At 41.0% G+C, this 23,992-nt stretch overlaps 1 protein-coding gene, 1 non-coding gene and 1 pseudogene across 5 annotated transcripts in view; 1 reads left to right on the top strand and 2 right to left on the bottom strand.

Moving 5' to 3' along the window:
- The window catches only part of GUCY1A1 (guanylate cyclase 1 soluble subunit alpha 1), a 49,431-nt gene extending 33,461 nt beyond the window's left edge, over positions 1 to 15,970 (bottom strand). Inside the window, exon 1 of one of the 4 annotated variants that reach the window (XM_036314548.1) lies at positions 15,475 to 15,970. The gene's annotated coding sequence lies outside the window, so the exon portion shown is untranslated. Of the gene's footprint in view, positions 1 to 8,254; positions 8,469 to 14,439; positions 14,747 to 15,039; positions 15,401 to 15,474 lie in introns of those variants that run through there. The other 3 variants (XM_036314547.1, XM_036314549.1, XM_036314550.1) reach the window with 3 other exon arrangements.
- LOC118659472 lies at positions 2,431 to 2,549 on the top strand (annotated as a pseudogene).
- Positions 15,971 to 20,626: 4,656 nt separating the features above from the next.
- On the bottom strand, positions 20,627 to 20,815 carry LOC118659531. The gene has a single exon (XR_004968630.1). It is a non-coding gene; the product is annotated as a U2 spliceosomal RNA (small nuclear RNA).
- Between the last annotated feature and the right edge of the window lie 3,177 nt (positions 20,816 to 23,992).

A 23,992-nucleotide genomic window follows, 5' to 3' on the forward strand; every position in this document is an offset into this window, starting at 1 on the left:
ACTATTTTATTATTTATTTATTAACTTTTCTGGAAGGGAGAAATCTCACTCCACCTAGTACATAGAAATTTATGAACTTCACTCACATCTGCCAAAGAAACCAAAAATGCTCATGTTATGCACGATCCTCCTTTTCCACTTCACTGTGAAATTAGCTTAAATGGAAAACCACACATTCTTCCTATAGTTCTTTTCTCTATCAGAAGCACTGAGCACAGTATTACTGGACATTTAATACATATTAAGTAATATCAATAAAATATACTATTAGGCTACTAATATACATAGGACAAAACACAGGCAAAAAAAACCCCCCACACCTATACAATACAAGTAAAATGAGGTACTTTGGAACCCATAGAATGTCTTTGCTTTCTGAAAAAAATTATAATGAGTCATTAATAAATTCATTTATAACTCAATCAATATTTGCTGAGCTTCTGAAGACAATGAAGATATTCCTTTCTATTTTATTCAAAGTCTAGTATGTATATATTTATATTAGGTATACATATATTCTTAAATGGCTATAATAAAAAGTGGAGATCAGGTAGAGACAGAGAATTAATGATGTTTATAATAAATATCATTTTTTAGGCTGGGGCAGCAAAAGGCTGATCAGGGAAACTTCCTTGTAATGTATGGAATTTGAACTTATTTTTTTAAATTTCTACAGCTTGGGCATAAAAATATTAGCAAAAGGACATGCCATAGAGAAAGAATGGTGTAAGTGAATTCAAGGAATGAAGGAAGTGGTGGCGAGGGGCAGGAAGGGATGGGTGCTGGAGATACTATAAAATTAACGTTGTCACCATGTGGCAACAGACTAGATCTGAGGAACAAGATGACTCTGAGGTTTGTCTAGAAGGATAATGGTGCCTTTAACAGAAAGAGGCAACAGACGTAGGCTTGAGAGAAGGAATGTGGAATTTTGTTTTATATACAAGGATCTTGAACTGTTAGTGGGGCATCTAGGTAGCGATGCATTTGAAAATTGGAATCTTTAATTAAGGAATGTTTAACAGATTAATGATATGAATTTGTGGTCCTCCACATAAAGGAATCCATTAAAGTCTAGAGTTTATTTCAGTTTATTTCAATCTGTTCAATGTCAAGGGGATACCTGTAGAGAGAGAAGATGGCCAAATTTAGTACTCTGGGAAAAATTCATATTTAAGAACTGGAGGAAGATGTTATGACTAACATGGAGAAGCAGCTATCAGATAAATATGATGAGAATGTAAACAGAAGAGAACACGTTCAAAAAGTAGTGTATGTTGAGAGTCTGAAGAGGGTAATGGGTGTATTAGTCAGCTTAGGCTGCCATAACAAAATGCCAGAGACTGGGTGACTTTAACAGCAGACATTCATTTTCCCATAGTTCTGGAGGCTGGAAGTCTAAGATCAGGGTCCAGCATGGTCCAGTTCTGGTGAGGTCTATGAGGTCTATCTCTCTGATGTGCAGATGGCCACCTCCTTGCTGTATCCTCACATGGCCAGGGAGAGAAAGAGACAAGCTCTCTGGTATATCTTCTAATAAGGACACTAATCCCATCATGAAGGTCCCTGCTAATGACCTCATCTAAACCTAATTATCTCCCAAAGACCCTGCCTCTAAATACCATCACAATGGGGATTAGGAATTCAACTTATGAAATGGAGGTGAGGCACAATTCAGTCTATAGCAAGAAGACCGAAAAAATATCATTTGACTTTTAGATGATAAATATATGACTTTTATGAGACAAATTTCACTAATAATAGAGTAAAAGGAGAAGAATGTAAGAAATTATCGAGGAAATATAGTGTAAATGAGTGAAGATTACTTTAAGGCGAATTACATTAAGAGGAATAGCAAGTTTGAAAGACAGATTTTTCGGATTAGAAATCTTTTGATGTATGTATGTTTATTGGTAGCTTTTTCTAAATAAGAATACTTACTACACAGTTTGCAAAATTAGCTCAAAAAAAAGTGAAAGGCAGAGACTTCCACTTCTGATTAGGTTGTATAAAATCATAAGAGACTCCCACTCTAACCCTAATGAGTACTAGCTTGATAAACTGTATGATCATAGCTATACTGGTAAAAAAAAAAAAAAAAATCTATATGAGCACATATATTGAGAATACAGTTCAAGTCATACTTTATTTTTTAATATGTTTTCATTGATTTCAGAGAGAGAAAGAAACATCAATGATGAGAGAGAATCATTGATTGGCTACCACCAGCACGTCCCACACTGGGGATGGAGACAAAACCCGGGCATGTGCCCTAACTGGGATTCATGGGTAAATACTCAACCACTGAGCACGTCAGCTGGGCTAAAGTCATACTTTAAAGTGAAAGACTGAACACTTTCTGACTATGATGAGGAACACAAGGCAAGGATTCCTCCTCTCACATCTAATCAACATCGTACTAAAGTTAGCTGCTAGTCATTGAAATAAGAAGAAAAAGGCAATAGATGGCTGTCCCAGCAAGCTCCGCAGCTCAGGGGCCCTGAGCCCTCTGCCCTGGGACCTAGGGATAAGTTTGGCTGTAGACATGGGGGTGGTGGTGGTGGGAAGGCAATAAGATTAGAAATAGATAAGTATAAATGCCATTTTATGTATATGTAATTATTTATGTGAAACTTTCCCAGAGAATCTACAAAATAACAACTAGAACTAAGAAGTAATTTTAGCAAGGTTGCAGGATATAAAGCTAATTTTTTAAAAGTCCACTGTAATTTCTGTACTGATAGTTAACAATTGAGAAATTATATTTTTTAAAATCCTTTTATAATAATGTCAACAAATATAAAATAATTAGAAATAAATCTAACCAAAGACTTGCAAGACTACCAAATTACAAACATTGGTAAAATAATTTTTAAAAAGCCAAATAGAGAGATACACCAGCCTCAATATTGTTAAGGTATCAAATTTCCCTAAATGATATGAACATTCAGTGCAATCCCAGTCAAAATCTCAGCCAGCTTCTTCGAATTTTACTATTTAATATTCAGCTTTTTAAGATTTAATGAAAACCATAGACTAGCTAAACCAATACTAAGGAAGAAAACACTGAAAAAACACACACCTGATTTAAAACTTATAAAGTTACAGTAATCAAAAAGCTTGGTATTGGTTTGAAATGAGTAACAGAGATCAATGGAACAAAGAGTCCAAAAACATGTTGACCTGTGAACTAGGAGGTCACTGTTCAATTCTCAGTCGGGGCACATGCCTGGGTTGTGGGCTTGATTCCCAGTGTGGGGCATGCAGGAGGCAGCCAATCAATGATTCTCTCTCATCATTGACATTTTGCTTGCTCGCTCTCTCTCCCTCTCTCTCCCTCTCTGAAATATATATATATATATATATATATATATATATATATATGTATATGTATATGTATATTCCAAAAACTGGTCCACAATTGTTTATTCAATTATTCAACAAAAGTATCAAGGCAATTCAATGGGAAGAGAAAGCTTTTTCATTAAATAATGTTGAAAAACTTGAGTATCCATATGGGGGAAAAATTATACACAAAAATTAATTCCAAATGGATCACAGACCTAAACGCAGAACTTAAAATTATAAAACTTTGAGTTTTGAAAACTTTTCAAAAGATACCATTGAGTAAGCAAAGAGACAAATCACACAGTAGGAGAAAACATTTGCCACACATGTATCAACAAAATAATTAAATCCAGGTTATAAAAAGTTTTACAGCTAAATAAGAAAACAAGCAAATAATTAAAAATTGGGCAAAAGATTCCTCAGTCTATTCCATGTTTCCATGTCTCTGGATCTATTTTGTTCTTCAGTTTATTGTGTTCATTAGATTCCACATGTAAGTGAGATCATGACTGAGGAATCTCAGAGGGAAGAGGGGAGAGGGGATAGGAAGAGATTAACCAAAGAACTTGTATGCATATATGCATAATCCATGGACATGGACAATAGTGGGGAGGGGAGGGGCAGGAGTGGGGTGGAGGGAGTCAATGCGGGGGGTGAAGGGGACATCTGTAATACTTTCAACACTAAAGATACATTTTTTAAAAATGGGAAAAAGATCTGAACAGATACTTTACTAAAGAAGATATATGAATAGCCAATAAATAACTCTTTAGATGTTCAATATTACTAGTCATGAGGTAAAAATCCACTAGGATACCTAACATTTAAAAGTTTGACAATGCCAAGAGTTAGTGATGATGTGGAAAAACTGAAATTCTCAGACACTGCTGGAGGGACTGCAAAAAAATACAATCACTTTAGAAAACAGTTTGGTGGTTTCTTAAAATAATAAACATATCCTATCATATCACTTAGCTATTCCATTCCTAGGGATTTACCCAAGAGAAAGGTAAACACTATATTCCAACAAAGACTTGTATGTAAATGTTCATGGCAACTTTATTTGTAATAGCTAAAAACCAGAAACTGTTGAAATGTCTTTCATCATGTAAATGAATAAACATGATGTTGTATAGCCATACATGTAAAAAACTATTACTCAGCAGATACATGCAACACAGAGTAGATAATTGTGCTGAGTGAGAGTTCACACAATCAAGGTTGTATATAGTAATATTACTTTTATATAAAATCTGGTTCCTGCATCCCTAACCAGTTTGGCCCAGTGGATAGAGCATTGGCCTGCGAACTGAAGGGTCCCAGGTTCGATTCAGGTCAAGGGCACAGACCTCGGTTGCAAGCTCCTGGCCCTGGTCGGGGGCATGAGGGAGGCAATCAAGCGATGTGTCTCTCTCACATTGGTGTTTCTCTCTGTCTCTCCCTCTCCCTTGCACTCTCTCTAAAAATCAATGGAAAAATAGCCTCGGGTGAGGATTTAAAAAATCAAAATAAAAAAATAAAATCTGTTTACTGCAAACAAATTTGTAAGTCCAGAAAGAAAACCAATGATTGTCTAGGGCAGCGGTTCTCAACATGTGGGTCGCGACCCCTTTGGGGGTTGAACGACACTTTCACAGGGGTCGCCTAAGACCATCGGAAAACACATATATAATTACATATTGTTTTGTGATTAATCACTATGCTTTAATTATGTTCAATTTGTAACAATGAAAATACATCCTGCATATCAGATATTTACATCATGATTCATAACAGTAGCAAAATTACAGTTATGAAGTAGCAACGAAAATAATTTTATGGTTGGGGTCACCACAACATCAAGAACTGTATTAAATGGTCACGGCATTAGGAAAGTTGAGAACCACTGGTCTAGGGACAGAAGAGGAGGGGGAACTGATTGGAAAGAAACACAAGAAAGCTTTTAGGGGTGATGGAAATGTTATTTATCATGATTGTGGTGGTGGTTTCACAGAGATATACATCTGTCAGATCTTATTCAATTGCATATTTCACATATGTGAGGTTTATTGTACATAAGTTATACATTAACCAAGTCATTAAAAAAAAAAAAAAAAACTCAATCAAGGACTCAAAGAAACCTAAATGGCCTAGATTTCAAAATAAATAAATAACAGGCCCTAGGAGAGCTGAGAGTCATGGTTACTTTCAGCCCAGATCAAGTGGTAGAAAGTGACGAAATCTCCCATAGACAGAGGTCAAGAGAAACTGGTTAATGTTTACCAAACTTTGAAGTGATATATGACAGATTAGAATCCTGAGGCGCTCCATAATTTAGCATGACTCATTCTTCCATACTTTCAGTCTAATATACATGTGTGATGAGACACATACACCCATGTGCCACCTATATGACACATGAAGAGGGGAAAAAAAGTGACCCATGGTCAAGAGAAAACAATGAATAGAAACCAACCAAAAATGGCCCAGATGTTGAAATCAGATAGGAACTTAAAAATAACCATGATAAATATGTTCTACAACCTAGTGGCAGAGTTGGGTAGCATACACAAACAGGAAGTTTCCACTGAGAAATAGATAAAAAGAAAGGAAACCTCATAGACACAGACAACTGCTGGGTAATTACCAGAGGGAAAGAGGGTTGGTGGGGGAGGTAGAAGAGAGTCTAGGGGACATCAATGGTGATGGAAGGAGACCTGATTCCTGGTGGTGAACACACAATACAATACAGATGATGTTCAAAAGTTTATACTGGTCTCTATTATACATGAATGAGTGAGATCATGTGGTATTTTTCCTTCATTGACTGGCTTATTTCACTTAGCATAATGCTCTCCAGTTCCATCCATGCCATTGCAAATGGTAAGAGTTCCTTCCTTTTTACAGCAGCATAGTATTCCATCGTGTAGATGTACCACAGTTTTCTAATAGAGGCAGAGCTGCCTCAAACAGATTGTCAAACTGCAGCGGGAAGGCCGGGGAGGGTTGGGGGACAGGAGGGAGGGGGGTAAGAGATCAACCAAAGGACTTGTATGCATGCATATAAGCATAACCAATGGACATAAGACACTGGGGGATAGGGGAGGCTAGGGGACTGTCAAGGGCGGGGGGAAAAAAAGGACACATATGTAATACCCTTTGTAATACTTTAAGCAATAAAAAAAAATACAGATGATGTACTATAGACTTGTACACTTGAAATCTATATAATTTTATTAACCAATGTCACCCCAATAAAAAAGTAAAAAGAAAAATACTATATTAGAAAAAAGTATATAAGAAGCCTAACATCAGAAACCAAAAAAGATCAAGGTAAAAATTACAGTGGAGACAATGTGGCTATAACATAATATTCCAGTGAGAGAATGACCCAGACATTGGGTGGCAGAGCTAGGCCATCGGATTACCTGTATGAATAGTGCATGATTCCTACACCACTTAAAATGGCCTTTAGCACATGGTATGAAGCAAAACCACTTGATGGTTAACACTAACCAATGATTATTTATCAAGGACAGCTGATGTTAAGAATCAGAGCCAGGCACCGTTTTACTGTGTGTAAAACGGACGGTGACAACATGCAGCTACCAGTTTCCACTAGGCATGAAAACAGACCTGATAGTAAGATAAAAATAACTAAACCGATGTTACTCTGGTTTGATTTAAATAGATAATGAAGGCCACAACATGCTGGTGAGAAAAAACGTTCTAAACACCTCCACCTCCTTGGAACATTTCTTCATTAGCCATGAGGAAAATAGGGAACAAAAGTGAGAAGAAACAGTTTTTTTTAGGACTGTCTCTGCTTTCTTTTGACCTTCCGCTTCCTGTTGAGCACCATATAGTTGTGCAATGCCCCCAACTTGTAGCCACCTTTCTTGTCTATGCCTCACATATTGGGTCTTTTGGTTTCCTTTTTCTGTTAACTTTAAGAATCTATGTCCAAGAAACTATGCTTTTAATGGACGGCAGAAGGTAACATGATAAGTGACTTCTGCTATTGGGCAAACAAGGTTGTGGTGCTCTTCTGGGTAAAAGAGTTATCCCCTGGTCTCTAAGAGATACAATTCAAAATACTGCAGCAATCCAAAGGCAAAATGGTTGAAAATTGTGAATAATAAGCAGCTAACAATTTCAGTGCATACATTAAAAAAAAAAAACAGATTAGTAAAATAACAAATTTTCTCTAATAAAAACACGCAGTATTTAAGTTATAGGGTTTCTCAACTTCATGAATAGAAACACCTGATATAAGGTACGGAGCCAAATTTCCTCGTTAAGTCTAGAAATGCATGTCTGACTTCGGATAGTTTGAAACTGATTTATGAAGATCTAATTAACAAAATGGTTCCACATGACCTACTAAAGCAGAGTCAGCCTGCCATTCTGGTCTTGTTTGTAATCTAACCCCTCCATACCTTCAATCATTTTATAAATATTCTCCAGCATAACCTCATTGCTCCAAGCAGGCCCATATCATCTCACACATTTTTACTGAATGCTTATGATTCATGGAGCACTTCTATTAGGTGTCCTGCTAACAGGACAGAAATAACACCTGCTCCCGCAGAGTATCAGGCTAATGGGGAAAATAGACAATTCAGCAAGCAATTATAGTAGAGCTTAATAATGTGATAGGGAAGTACAGGGCATTGACGGAAAACATCGAAGGCACTCAATTCAGACCTGGAAGATCAGGAAAAGTTTCTGAGAAGTAGAGATTTAAAGGATGAGTGGGCCTCTCAAAGATCTAGCAAGGGAAAAGGAAATCTAGAAAGGGGGAAGGGAAGTAGTATTTTCCACAAAGGAATACCTCAAAGCTGTGGCTTAAAAAGATTTGGTGTTACCCCTTCCTCTTCCATGCCTTGGTCACACACACACACACACACACACACACACCACTCACCTGCTTTCTGTGATGCTCCTTTCCTCTGTCTAGAAAACACTCTTCCACTATTCTCTGTATTTAAACCCTACAAGTCCTGAAAAGTCCAACACCTCGGTCCTGTTTTAAAATCTCAACAAGTGTTCCATTATAAGAAAGCATTCTTCAATATCTCCATCTTGCTGAATTCTCTCCCTTCTTTTAAGTTGTTTAGCAGTTATTAAAATTGCACCACAAATATTAATGGTTGTTAAGTGCTGAATGTATAATTCTGAGACTATTTCTGGGTTCTCTTATCTCCACATGCAGACTTTAAATTCCCTCAAGTCAGGGACTGTGCCATAAACTTCACTTGTATCTCTGACAGTGACAAGCATAATACATTATAAACTTCATTGTGAGAAGTACAAAAGGTGACAGACCTCTCTGAGAAGAGTTTCATAAAACATAAAACAAGCTAACCTTTCAAAAATTATAAATTCAAAAGAATATTCTTTTCATTCTTGTTAATATTGCTAGATAAAGTGGTGATAATGGCATTTTTATTAGATATAGAAAGAGTTCGCTGATGGGTGATAAATTCAAATACTAATACTCTATTTTTGTTCTGTTTCATCAAAAAATAATAATCATGCTGACAAAAGTAAGACAAAAATAAAAATTATAAATTTTAAAGCCCGAGATATAGCAGGACATTGAATATTCTAAATGAGTTTGATTTCACTAATTTGGAGAAATTATACTACAAAGTACTGAAAGCATTTGTAGGTATGGTAAATTATCTTTACAGATACTACAGTGAATAGAATGGTTGACAGAGAACAAAGAGCCACTGTCTCAATTTTCAAAATAGAGAAGGTAGATTCCAGCAACTCCAGCCCAGAGAGCTTGACATTAATTCCAGACATGATTCCCAAGAGATTCTTAAAACTATGGATGTGAGCACTCAAAATGTGAAGTGTCGTTACCTACAAGCTTGTGTTATTTCCTCTTGGTTTTAATAAGGTTACTTGATATCTATTCTGCAGAAAGTGGAAATGCATTTCAGCAAGGAATTCGACCAAGTGTGTGAGAGTATACTCCTGGGCCACACAAAGGAATGTAAACTCTGAGGAAAGAGAGTTACTTGACTATATAACTGGTTGAACAGCCTTATAAAAGGGCCTAACTCATGGACTCTTGAAAAGCAAGAGGAAGGTGGCCAGGATCATGCCAAAAGTCCTTTCATTTCAGCATTCTACATATTTACTCAGAAGAAGCTATTAATTACCTACTGACCAAATCTGTTAAGGCCTCTACATTGTGAAGAATTGCTAATCTATATCATAGAATCAGAATCCAAAAATAGCTTGACCTTCCAAAACAATGGGCTAACTAAAGGTAAAGGTTAAATTTAATTGCAGTATTTTTAAAAGTCCTAAATCCAGTGGCCAAGTGTACAATTGTGAAGTATATTTACACAAGAAGAAGCAAAAAAGATGCATAATTAAATAGTGTAGTATGAATGCAAAGAAAGAATGAGACTCTCAAACCTTGCCAATTCAGGATGAGTTGAAGGAACTGAATATTACCATAGGGAGTAGAAGAGGTGTCATATATAAAAGCATTTTGTATAGGTATTCTAAAAGGTAAACATTGGGATATAAATTAATAGAAACAAATAGTATAGTTCAATATAAGAAAATAGTCCTGAGGCTACAAACAGAACAAATAGAGACATGCCTCTTACACTGAAGATCAATCATGATAAACAGTTTGCCTAAATTAATCTTCATATTCTCTATGAATTCAGAAATAAATATCTGCTAAGGGAGAAAAGAATAAGGATAATTTGAGTGAACTGGAAAACCTGAAAAATCTGGAACATGTACTATAGAGATTTTGATATGGAATTATCTAAGAAACAAACAAATTCCTAGCACTGTTAACCATCCCTTCAACTGAATCAGGTTAGTGAATCAGGTTCTAGGGGCAGGAGATTTGAGGGTTGGAGCAGAGTTGACATTGCTAAGACTACTGTGATAAGTAAAATGAGAAATATGAAAAAATTAAGGGTAGCCAAAGAAAAATAATGGAAGAGGATAGTGTCAGGTAACGGGGAGTGAGTGGAATTATTGGAAGGATCGGAGATTGTGGTCGGAAAGAGAATATGAGATTCTCAGCTTTTTCAGCTGGGGTAATTCTGAGTGACCTGAAGGCCTAGGTGGGTGAATACCAGTGGATTCCTGAAGGGCAGGGCAGCAGGTTAAGGTCCTGTGAAAGCCAAACATGTAGATGTTCAATGAAGTCCTGAAAAATTCCAGCTGACTAAATTAAGAAAGAAAAACCTCCATTGTTTTAGATTCCTAAGGAAAGTGGAATCTCAGGTCATTAAGCATTGGTAATGGGGACAGGGCAGATAACATTAATGAAGGTTGTAAACTTAGAAAGACAATGGGTAATTGGGAATGATGAGAGAAATACAGTTCACAAGCAGTTCTGAATAGGCTGCAAGGCATCTCTGAGAGAAAAACCATAATATTCCATGGAGGGTCATTGCAAAATGAATATCATTCTTTAAATTGCATTCTTAAACAGAACAACCTATAGGATCAAGGCATAAAAAACTTAACTCAATAATTACAAGGATCACACAATTACACCTACTAGACACTTACTCTGTGCCAGGCACTGAGTCCAATGATGAATATCCTGAGGGAGGCTGGAGTTCAGTAAGATACAGACACCTAAACAAGTATTTTTAATGCAATGTAGCATAGCGAAAGGGAATGTGTAGGTTAGGTCAGACCTGGAAATAATTTAAGGATTAAGACTTTTCCTTGATCTACACAACTTCTTTTCCCCAGGGTGTTCACTTCCCAAGCCACTGTCTTCTGTTGGCCTCTTGCTAATTCCTACAATGGTGAGAAGAAATAGGTGGTATGTGAGCTAATTAATTTGAGTTGCCTTTGATTTTCTGAAAGGGAGGGTTCATCTTAATTAAAGATTATTAATGACCAGAAAGCATTCCAGGTTGGTGAAGTTAGTAATTATGAGCAGTGAGAATCACATTTTTATGCGAAGGGCTGGGGGGGGGAGGGTGGGGCATGCCCTAGAGTTCTATAATGTAGTCTAAAGCTCTTCACTCCTTGCAAATAACGCTATCCATAAGAAGATAAAACCTATTGGACTGAAACCAGGAGAGAGAGAGAGAGAAATATGGCATAGGTCAGATACTTCCAAACTATTGAGAGAAATAGAAGCAAATATGATTCAGGATAGCCAAAAAATTACTCCAAGCCAAACTAAGTCAACTACTCTATGGGCAACTAAATTTGTTCATCTGAAGACCTAAAAATTGCTAAAACCTCTTCTTCCATCAGGTCAAAATGAAGATATCCAAAACAAAACTATTGGACAGGCACCTAATCAATACTTACTGAATAAATCTAGATAGTCTAGAGACTAATAAGCATTGACAGTATTCATAATTTAGAATTAAAAATATCAGTTTCTACAACTATGCAGAAAAGTAATAAATAGTAATGTTTAAAAAAGTTGCTTGGGTAAATATTTATAATTTAAGTGATAGAAAATCAGTGCTATAAAAGTTATATATCCTAGCAGATAAAAGAAAAGCGTAGAACCTTTCTGGAAAATCTGACATACAGAAAATATTCTGAGTAAATAATTTCCTCCAATATTTTGTCCCATCAATAACATACTTTTTGGCTTGGAATTTTCAAATATTGCTTTAAATCTCCATTTCTCTTTACCTAGAGAAATAAATTCTTAAGGCTAATTTGATTTTTATCTATTTCTGAAAAAGTTTAAATAGAAACTTGGTGGGTATAGCTGTTGTTTTAAAATAACTTGTAAAAATGTCAGTATTCTCCTTTCTATACTCACATTAATTGTTGGGGAATGCAGCCTATAAATGTAAATATAGAATTTGATTTCTCTTGTATGGTTTCAGACAAAATCAAAAAAGCAATGCTAAATAAAGATTTTTTTGCTTGAAAGTGTCTATGACAAAACTGTTGACCTTCAGTAATATAATATTTTATTGGCATAGTCATAGTATAATTTTAGTTATTGCTTCTTTAGTTTTTAGTGGAAGGTAATATTAACTAAAATAGGTTTCAAAATAAGACCTTAAAGCAAGATCATTTAATAAATCAGTTATAAGAACTATGAGTACTAAGCATTTGAAGTTTCCCACATTTCTTTTTCCTTTGGCGTTGCCAGGTATAAGTGGAATGTCTTTACATTTCCTTCCGCATTCTGTAAATGACACTTGTCTTAGACCAGTTATTTTCTCCCTGGATATCTAGACACAGGGCCTTTAAGGGCTCTTTACATTCATACACTATGAACCACCACAGCAAGCATAAGTACTTTACATTTTTGTTGGGTTTCAAAGAGAGAGCTATAATTTTATTTCTTTGTCACACACCAGACTAGAAAGAGATCTTACAGTCCAAGAAGAAACAGAAGATACCCATTTATTCATCATAAGTTTCTACTAAATAAATTGCACCTACCTAAGTTTCCTATCTGACATATTTAAAATCATACAAGTGGGTCTGTTTTCAATGACATGTCTCATTATTGTAACACTACTTATTCTAGGATTTTTCCTGCTCTTCTGCCAGAAGGCTTTCTGTAGGAAGCTTATTGTTTTGACAAGAAAAAGTGTACTTTATATATTTAACTTTGTGGTTCTTATTTTTCTATGGAGTCACAGATCTCTTTGGCTATCTGGGGGCTCCAGACTACTTCCCTAAAAATGCAGCAATTCAGATGTGTGAATACAATTTCAGGGACGTCCGTCAGGACTCCTTGAAGCACATCCACAGAACTAGCTGTCTGGGAACTGAACAGAACACAGACCACACAGGCAACCTCCACTGAGAAGTAGTCAAGTTTATATAGCTTTTTGACAAATAAGGTTTGCTTTGGAATTTTAGACATTCATATTGTTTTTACGTTGTTAATGGTTTTGACCACTCTTCGTAATATATAGTACCTGCAATACCAAGGCTGAAGGAAAAAATATAACCATATTAGGAAAAGCAACAGACTAATTTTATCTTATGAACTAAGATATTAAATCTATATCTATCATTAAGTGCTTCAAAATTTTATATATGTAACCAGAGGGTTAACGATCTTCCTACCAAGACTAGTCCTAATAAGTAGGTAGACATTTAATGAAATCACTATCAGAGAACTAACCCTGAAAAATCACTACAGATATGTTATAAACGAAGCTCTATTTTAATATATACATATATAGTTTCATATATATATATATATATATATATATATATATATGTATATGAATGAAATGTACAGCTTCCTGGTTTACTTCAGAAGAGGTACACTGCTTATCAAGTGCAAAATGAAGGATCAAATGTGAAAACAAGTGAGCAAGAAAATGACACATTTAAATGCATATCCGGAAACCACATAACCCCATTGCTTCCTAGCCCCTTACACCAATGTCACGGTGAGGCTGCTCAGCCCATGGATTACAGGCTCCAGGCACTGACCCCCTGACATGCACTGTTTCCCCAGATGCGGCAATCATAAGGACCACAGAAATTAGACTGCCATGCAGTAATTAACACACACACACACTCACTCACACACACACACACACACACACACACACACGCTCACACGCTCACACACACACACGCTCACACACACTCACACACACACTCACACACACACACTCACACACGCACTCACACACACACTCACTCACACACACACACGCTCACACACACACACGCTCACACACACACACACTCACACACACTCACTCACACACACTCACACGCTCACACGCTCACACACACACACGCTCACACACACACACGCTCACACACACACACACACTCACACACACACTCACTCACACACACACTCACTCACACACACACACGCTCACACACACACACACACACTCACACACACACTCACTCACACACACACACGCTCACACACACACACGCTCACACACACACACACTCACACACACACTCACACACACACACTCACACACGCACTCACACACACACTCACTCACACACACACACGCTCACACACACACACACACACTCACACACACACTCACACACACACACGCTCACACACACACACGCTCACACACACACACTCACACACGCACTCACACACGCACTCACACACACACTTACTCTTCGGTTGAGCCCCTGGAGCAGCCCCACTGTAAGTTTCCTGCTGCTTTCTGTACGCAATCCTTAGATCGTGGCTGTTAGCTCTGGAGGAGGGCGAGTGGCTCGCCCACGCCGTAGCAAGCGGGACGAAGTTGCAGTGACGCCCAGGCTCCGAGGTCCCGTGTCCCTCGGCGGCTCCAGCTCGCCCTCCCGAGCGCCTGAGGCCGTGGCGCCGCGCGGGGCGGGCGGCTGCGCTGCTGGGGCGCCCGGGCGTGGGAGAGCGGCGGCCCCGGCGCGCCCCGCGCGTTCTCACGGCCCCGCGGCACTGGCGCGGCCTCCGGCGCGGCCGGCCCGGCGCCCACCCCGGTCCGTCCCGGTCCTTCGGGCGCCGGAGGTCCCCGGGGCCCTCGGCCGGGCTCCTGGGCGCCGTCTCCTTTGTTCCCTCGCTCCTTCCCAGCGTGGGAACCGGCCCCGGGCCCCCGGGACTGCGCAGGTGGGAGCACCAAGTAGGATTCCCGGGGTGGGGGTGGAGGGAGGAGATCGAACCCAGGCGGGGGGCACGGGGAAAGCGACCGGCCCTCTGGGGAGCCCGACCCTCTCGGGGGTGCGGTGACCACTTACTCGGTGGCCTCCCAGAGCTCGGGGCTGCGTTTCCGGATCTCCAGCAGCTGCAGGGCGCGCCTTGCAAATCCGCACCGCGAACGCAGGAGGAGAGTGGGCATCGGGGCGGGAGGCGGTGGGCGGGGGCGGGGACCCTCGGTGGCACCTGCCGGTCCGTGCGCGGGTGCCCCCACCGCACACGCGGCCGCAGCGCGCACACCCGGGCTCACTCCTGTCTACCTGCTCAACAGGCGGGGCGGGACGCGTGCCTCGCCACCCCCGTTCCCATTCAAGCGTTCCAGTAGCGATCTCTCCCTGTATCTCGTGTCTCTCTCTCTGCGATGACCCCCAGAGACCCCTGGCAGTCCCTCTCCCTACAGCACTGGACTTCTTTTCAGAACCCCTCCCCTTCCCTGCCCCGGAAAACTGAAAAAGAAAGTAGCGGCCCTAACGTACCATGGTGAGGTCACTCAGGGTCCTTCGGCTGCGCTGCGGGCGGGCGGCGCTCCCTCTGGGCGCAGGTGGAGGTCGCTGGGGGCGGCTCCCCAGCTGCTGTCCGCTTTTGACCTCCGCTCTAGCTCGGGAACGTGTAGGAAAACGGCATAGACATCTGCTGGTGGAAAACCAACTCTGGACTGAGTCCCACCCACTACAACCAGAACAGGGCAGGGGAATTGACTCCTGGACCCTGCCGCTACCCAATGGCCATCTCAACAGTTACTCTGCGGAGACGAAAACGAGGGGACGGGACAAATAGAAGAGAAAGAAAAAAGGAAGGAGGGGACTCAAGAAAAATTTGGCCTACTTGAAAAAAAAAAAAAATCTTCTCCACTACGCTCTGGTGCAGAAAAACTGGAGTTCACCGTAGTTAAACATTCCAACATTTCTGCAGCGAAGTTGATATTTGCGGGGATGGTTTTCTTGTCCTGGTCTCCAGGTTTCAAGCCCATTTACTCTTGCAAGCGCAGTTCGATGGTTGCAGATATTTACATCTGTCCAGTAAGGTCCTGATTCTGCTTGGTTTCATATATTTAGTTCTATTTGTTGTTGTTGCTGGGGATGGGGGGGGGGGGGGGGAGATTGTACGTGTGGTGTGTATCCCAGCACAGGAAAATAAGTTCTGATACTGTGTTTGAGGTCATCTTTCTGACTTAAAAAAAAAAAAAAAAAATCTCGTTATATGGTTTCATTGTGAATTCACAACTAATCATGATTATGTGATCTTTCTTCAAACTCAGGAACTATGAGTCAAATTGTTCATGGTTATCTCCAATTCTTATATTTCTTCCCAAACCTACCACATAATCTGATCTCATTTTAGAGTCATCCCATTTTTGCCTACTATTATCTTCTCATGACAAGTATCAGTCAGAATAAGCAAAATAAAAAAAGACATTTAAATAATTTAAAAACACACACACACATTTCAATAAACTTTGCCACCTCTGAAACCTGCTCTTCCTCCACTCCCAACCCATCCACCTATGATAATCTGGGGTCAGTAGAGCTTTTCTCATCAGGGTGCTTACAATTTAAGATCTAAAAGGATAGAAAAAGAAATACCCACTAGCACATCATTGAAAGAGAATCTCATGCTATTTTCAAAATAAATTCAATGATATGAGAGCCCAGAAGGAGAAATACTTCATAAAGGAGCAGCATTAGAGTTGAACCTGTAAAGGTTGGTCATATTTGGAAAGATATATAATAGTTTGTTTTTGTTTTGCTTTATTTTTTCAGTCTGAGCAAAGGCATGGAGGTGGGAAGACATGAAGTGGATATTCAAGAAACAGGAAGTGGTACCAGTTGATAAAAAATGCAAAGTAAATTTTACAAATATAGGGAGATAGGTTGCAAAGATCAGTTGGTTCCAAATGGCCTCTAGTTGTCATGCACTGTAGACCTGGCTAAAACTTGTGGGTTTTTTTTGTTTTTCTTTTCCTCAGTGGCATTACTCTTGTCAATATTCCTTTAATCCTAGAGTGAGATTTGCTAAAGCTGTTAACTTCTGCTTTTACCATCCTCACATTCTGTGGCACACCCAATCTCTTCATAAGTACTGCATTTAACCTGAGTAATTTCTGCCAGGGGCTATTCAGTTTTACCAAGGGTTAGACTGTCAGCTGGAGACAGTTTTGTGTTCTTCTCCTGTGCTTTGTGAGTGTGGGGTACATGGGGAAAGCAACCAATCTAGGGTTAAGGGTGGGTGGAGCCACCAAAAGGTGATTGTGAAAGACATTCCCTAATCTGGATCTTTGATATGCCCTGAAAAAGTCATGAGAGTACTTTTGCCCTAGAGAAGTAATTGTTTGCACTAGAGAAATAATCTTTTGCATCAGAAAAGTCATCTTTTGCACTAGGGAACTAATCTCTGCAGCCTAAGTACCTAGCAGTGAGCATGGTTCATAATAGGAATTCACTAAAATGACTGTTGAGTGGATATGTCATCACCCTCTGGGTCCATTCTTCTGTCTTGTAGATGGTATGTAGGTTAAAACCTACTTACCTCCACTTCATTGAGAATAGGAGAGTTATCGTACCAACTTAACAAAAATGTTAACAAGGACTTGTATTCAGTTTAAAGCCATCCTGGGACAATTTGTCAGCTCGGGCAGAAAAGATGCTTTGTATTCCTATGCTCACAATGACAGCAGTACAAATGTCACTCTTGTAAATGCCAATGCCAACCAGAGAAGTGATCTATCCCTCATTACTTAGGGTGTGGTCTAGGTATCAGCAGCATGAGCCTGACCTGTGATCTGGTCAGAAATATGGAACATCAGGCTTCACCCCAAACCTACTGAATCACAAGGTCCTTCTAAAGCATCGGTTCTCAACCTGTGGGTCGCGACCCCTCTGGCAGTTGAACCTACAAAATCGTCCCTTGTAAAATCCCCCCTTGATCTCCAATCAACTCATTAAGTATGCTCGACCTAGCAACAGGTTGTCTGAATCTCGTTATCTTAGAGATTTTTAGAACCAGCTTTTTTTTCTCCCTCCCTCTCTCTTTTCTGGAATATTATTGCCATATCAGTTCAAATTAATTGATGGGACTAATAGATTTAGCTCTACTGGTTTCTTGATCCAGTTCATAAACCAAAACCACAAGTTCATAAACCAAAACGAATTGAGAGAAAGGGTGAGGGGGCGATGCAGCAGGAGGGAAGAAATGGGAGGACCATTGCACCCTAATGTATACAATTTTTTTATATGTCAAGGGCAGAATTTCTCTTTACCACTTAACAAACCATTGACTGTACTAGTTATCAAATCAGGATAGCATGTCCAATAAAAGAAAGAAAAGACAAACTTCATTATCTTTTTCCTCTTTGTTACTCTTTTATACTCCACTTCTTAAGATTATTTTCTTTCAATTTTGTCTTAAACCCACCTAATTAAATATATTTTACACTGTTAGCTTGTAATTATTGAGACATTTAGCACTCCAAAATGTCTCTTTTGGAATGTGAAGTTTTAATTAGAGAAAGCAGACCATGTGAAGTTGGAGTCCCTAAATTTCTATTCCTGATAGGACATACTAGTACATGAAGAAGCGTGGACTTTGAAGAGATTCTAATGGTGATAGAAATATTGTCCTATATCTTCTCAAAACAGGTGGTTTTCCTCAACAGTTAATAGAATGGTAGGCTGAAGAATGCCCCGCAACCCTTGACCCAAAGATGCCCATGTCCTTATTCCTGAAACCTGTGAATACATCATGTTCCATGGCACTTGGCAAGGGGGAATTAAAGTTGTACATAGAATTAGGATTGTTGCCCGGTCAGTGTTGCTCAGTGGTTGAGCATTGGCCTGTGAATCAGGAGGTGGTGTTTCGATTCCTGGTTAGGACACATACCTGGGTTGTAGGCTTGATCCCCAGTGGGGGGAGGGGCGTGTGTACAGGAGGCAGCCAATCAGTGATTCTCTCTCCTCATTGATGTTTCTCTCTCCCCCTTCCTCTCTGCAATCCATAAAAATATATTTTTAAAAAAGAATGAGTGTTGTTAATCAGCTGACCTTGAGATGGAGAAATTATCCCAGGTTATCTATGTGGACCCACAGCAATCACAAGATCCTTCTGCAGTGGTTCTCAACCTGTGGGTCGCGACCCCTTTGGCGGTTGAACGACCCTTTCACAGACCATCCTGCATATCAGATATTTACATTACGATTTATAACAGTAGCAACATTACAGTTACAAAGTAGCAACGAAAATAATTTTATGGTTGGGTCACAACATGAGGAACTGTATTTAAAGGGCCAGAAGGTTGAGAACCATTGTTAAAGGAAAGGTGGAAGCAAGAGAGTCAGAGTCAGAGGGACCCTGTCAGAGTGATGCGATGTGAAAAGGAGTTAACTTGTCATTTCTGGCTTTGAAGACGGAAGGGAGTTATCACCAAGGGATGTGTGCACCTCGAGAAGCTGCATCAACCTGGAAAACGGATGCTCCCTAAGAGCCAGAAGAAAGGAGCACAGCCCTGCCAACGCTTTGATTTTAGTCCAGGAAGACTCATTTCAAACGTCTGACCTCCATGTAGGATAACACATGCGTGTTGTCTTCAGTAATTAGGTTGATGGTTATTTGCTACAGCAGCAATGGGAAGCCAATACAGTTTTGGAACTGGGAAGTGGGGTGCTGGTGTAACCAATACCTAAAAATGTGAAAGTAGCTTCGGGATGGGGAAATGGCCAAGGCTGGAAGGATTTTGTGGAGCACAGTTTTTCAAAATCTTAAGTTGCTTTGAATGCACTGTTGGGAAGGACGTGGATGTTCACCCTGCTAGTGAGGACTCAGAAGCCTGGTAGAGAATCAGGCGCCATGGAAAAGAACACCTGTGTCTTCTTAGGGAATACTGAATATGCCAGAAAGGGACTGCTGGCAGAAATATGATCGTTGCAGGTGCTGCTGGTGAGGACACAGATGGAAATGAAGACCCCGTTATTGGAAAGTGGAGGGAAAGCATGTCCTTATAATACAGTGGAAGATCTTAGCTGAACTGCAGTTTGCCATATGCAGAAATGATGAATTTACGTATTTAGAGGAGAAGATTCTAAGCAAAGTGTTGAAGGCATTGCCTGGCTTCCTCTTGCGGCTTATTGTAAAATGTGAGAGGAAGGAAGAACTATTAAGGAAAAAAGGAACCAGGGTTTGGGGACTTAGAAAATCCTCAGCTTATCTAGAATGAAGAAGCTACGCCACCCTTATCCGGGTAAACATAGCATCCTTGTACTGTGGCGATACTGGGAGACAATGACATAAAAAGTCCCTAAGAGGAATGGATTAACAGATACTACAAAACAAAAGTTTAGGAAACTTGTTCCCAGGTATTTGTTGAGGGTAACTATGTTTGCTCAATCCAGTTAAAGATATTTCACATGAAATTGACAAGTTTAAAAAGAACAGTGTAGCCATACAAAGATAGGATCTGTGTAAACAAGAGTCCATAGCTATGGTGAAGCTGTTCTCTCACTTAGTTCAAAAACACACTGAGTTTTCAATATTGCTTTTGCTTCTCTAAATTAGTCCCTCACTCCACCCTGCTTTTACAAGATTACTTGGCATTCCAAAATAATTGGCCATATAAAGACAGACTCTGAGTCTGCTTTTTGTGTGTGCACCATTTCCCAGAGCACTGCAATACCGGGTTGATGTGCAGGATGGATGGAGCAAGCTCTGTTCCACCTCCCTGCTCCAAAATGCCATTTAATATAGTGTCCTCAGACAGACAACTTATCAGATGTTAAACTGGTAGGAACAATAATACACTTGATCTTAACCAAAAGGCCAAGAAGCAATATGTTGTTGGTTTTATTTTTATTTTGAGAGCATGTTTATTAAAGCTGGGGACAGTGAAGCAAGGAAGGGCGTTTATGACAGAAGAAGCAACAGGAGAGCCTAAATGGAGCTGCTTTAGCTCCCTGAAAGGTCATAGATAAAGGGGCTCTGGAGAAGGATTCAGGGGGTTAGCCAGGGAGGAGTTACCTCTGCCCATTGCTCCCCTGGTTTTAAGTCCTGTGGGGACCTCAGAATTAATGCGATGCATGCCTTAGAGGGAAGAAAGGCGTGGGAATGTTTACAGGAGCACACCCTAAGTCTTTGCCTTCATATTTTTTAAATAGAAAAACTAACACTGTCTGCCAACAAATAAGTTATTTGGACTATTCTGGACTATTCATAACATATTCATAACAGCCCCAAACTGGAAAGAACTCAAATGTCCAGCAACAGATGAGTGGATGAACAAATTATGGTACAACCATGTAATGAAATACTACTCAGCAATTTAAAAGAAGGAACTACTAATACACACAGCAACATGGATGAATCTCAAAAATATGCTGAGGGGGGAAAACAGACCCTAAAGAGTATGTACCACATGATTCTATTTATATGAAATTTTACAAAGAGAAAAACTAACAAAGGGCAGATTAGTAGTTGCCTGGAGCCAGGGTGGAGAGTTACCAGCAAAGGGGCTCAAGGAGCTCTTTGGATGATGAAAATGTTCTGGGGTTCTAACATTTTAATTGTTAAAAATAGAATCATAATTGTTAAATTGTAGGTTGTTAATTATGTGCCAGCGCTCTTCTAAACACTATATGTGTTATGCTATTTGTTTCCTCCAGCAAGCGCTATTATTATATCTGCTTAACATATGAGGAAATTGAGGTATAGGGAGATTAAGTAACTTTCCCAAAATCACACAGCTAGCAAGTGGCAAAAGCAGGACTCAAACTCGGGCCATCTGGCTCATCACCCTGGGCTATGAATCACTCTGGTCATCCTGCAAAGAGCTTATTAATTATGTGAAATAAAGAGTCCCAGATTATACTTCTTAAATCAGATTCTTTGGGTACTGGCAGGTCCCAGGAACTGCATTTTAACTAGCATCCCCGAATCACTCTGATGGTTGAGGATCACACTCAGAAACACTAGCTATTTCAAGGTAGAAAAATTGTCTTATTGAGGAACTCCTTAGCAGGTACACATTCCCAACACCATCATGTAACAGGCTTGGGTTTTCAACACTTGCCTTCAAACTATTTATATATTCTCTTAATTTCTTTGTTTGGCATTAGTTTAAGCTATCAAGTAAGCAGTGGAGAACATGAGTTTTAATAGCTTTATTTTCTAATAGAATGGTTAACTAAATAGGCGTAGTATATTTTCATTTAATGAGAGAGAGAGAGAGAGAGAGAGAGAGAGAGAGAGAGAGAGAGAGATTGAAAATAAAGGACAAAAGCAAGGGAGGGAGGGAGGGAGGGAGGGAGGGAGGAGGAAGGAAGGAAGGAAGGAAGGAAGGAAGGAAGGAAGGAAGGAAGGAAAAGAGAGGGGGGGGGGAGGGAGGGAAAGAAAGAAGAAGGAAGATTACTAAGCCGGTAGGCAAAGCATCAAAAGTATCCTTATCTAATAAAAGAGAAACATGGTAATTGGCGTACGACTGCTACCCTTCCCATTGGCTAATCAGGGGCAATATGCAAATTAACTGTCAGCCAAGATGGTGGCCGGCAGCCAGGAAGCTTAAACTGAACATGAGGCTTGCTTGCTTCAGTGACAGAGGACTCCAACGTTCCCCACCTGCCTTGCAGGCCTCTGAGCCTGCAGTTTAAGAAACATTGTAACAAATAGAAGCTAAAAAAAAACCCAGAAACCAGCTTTCAGGGAGCTGGGATCTCAGAGCTGGAGTTGATACAGAGTTTCGATTGTAGAACCGAAACAAACCAGATACCTGCTTTCAGAAGTGGAAGCCTCAGAGCTGGAGCCAGGCTAAAGCTGGCCCAGAATTAAAAGAAAAAAAAAAAGAAAAAAAGGAGCAGTTGAGAGCTTCAGTCCCAGTCTGAAAACAGCCCTCAGCCCCTCACCCAGACTGGCCAAGCACCCCAGTGGGGACCCCTACCCTTCAGGGTGTGTGACCAGCTGCAAACAGCCATCATCCCCTCACCCAGGCTGGCTAGGCACCCCAGTGGGGACCCCCACCCTGAAGGGTGTGTGACCAGCTGCAAACAGCCATCATCCCCTCATCCAGGCTGGCCAGGCACCCCAGTGGGGACCCCCACCCTGATCCAGGACACCCTTCAGGGCAAATCAGCCAGCCCCCACCCATGCACCAGGCCTCTATTCTATATAGTAAAAGGGTAATATGCCTCCCAGCACCGGGATCAGCGTGACAGGGGGCAGCGCCCAAACCCCCTGATCACCCTGTGGCTCTGTGTGTGACAGGGTGTGGCGCCCCAACCCCCCCACCCCACGGGCCCTGCTCTGTGTGTGACGGGGTCGAGCCATAACCTCCCCATCGGCCCTGCCGTGAGTGTGAGAGTGGCGGCGCCCCAACCCCCTGATCAGCCCTGCTCTATGGGTGATAGAGGGCAGGGCTCCAACCCCCCCCCCCCCCATGGGCCCTGCTCTGTGTGTGACGGGGTCGAGCCATAACCTCCCCATCGGCCCTGCCGTGAGTGTGAGAGTGGCGGCACCCCAACCCCCTGATCGGCCCTGCTCTGTGGGTGATAGAGGGCAGCGCCCCAACTCCCCTATCGGCCCTACTCTGTGAGTGATGGGGGGAGCTCCCCAACCCCCTGATTGGCCCTGCTCTGTGCGTGACAGGGGGCAGTACCCCAACCCCCTGATTGGCCCTGCTCTGTGCGTGACAGGGGGCAGTACCCCAACCCCCTGATTGGCCCTGCTCTGTGCGTGACAGGGGGTGGTGCCGCAACCTCCCCATTGACCCTGCCTTGAGTGTGACAGGGGGTGGTGCCCCAACCCCCCAATCAGCCCTACCCTGAGCATGACTGAGGGTGGCATTGCAACCTCCCGATCCGCCCTGCTCTGTGCATGACAGGGGGCAGCGCCCCAACTCCCCAATCAGCCCTGCTCTGAGCCCAACCAGGGGCTGCACCTAGGGATTAGGCCTGCCCTCTTCCACCCGGGAGCAGGCCTAAGCCAGGAGGTCGTTATCTCCCAAGGGGTCCCAGACTGCGA

This window comes from Myotis myotis, unplaced genomic scaffold (assembly GCF_014108235.1).
Source record: "Myotis myotis isolate mMyoMyo1 unplaced genomic scaffold, mMyoMyo1.p scaffold_m19_p_6, whole genome shotgun sequence".
In the NCBI taxonomy this organism is placed as follows: Eukaryota; Metazoa; Chordata; class Mammalia; order Chiroptera; family Vespertilionidae; genus Myotis; species Myotis myotis.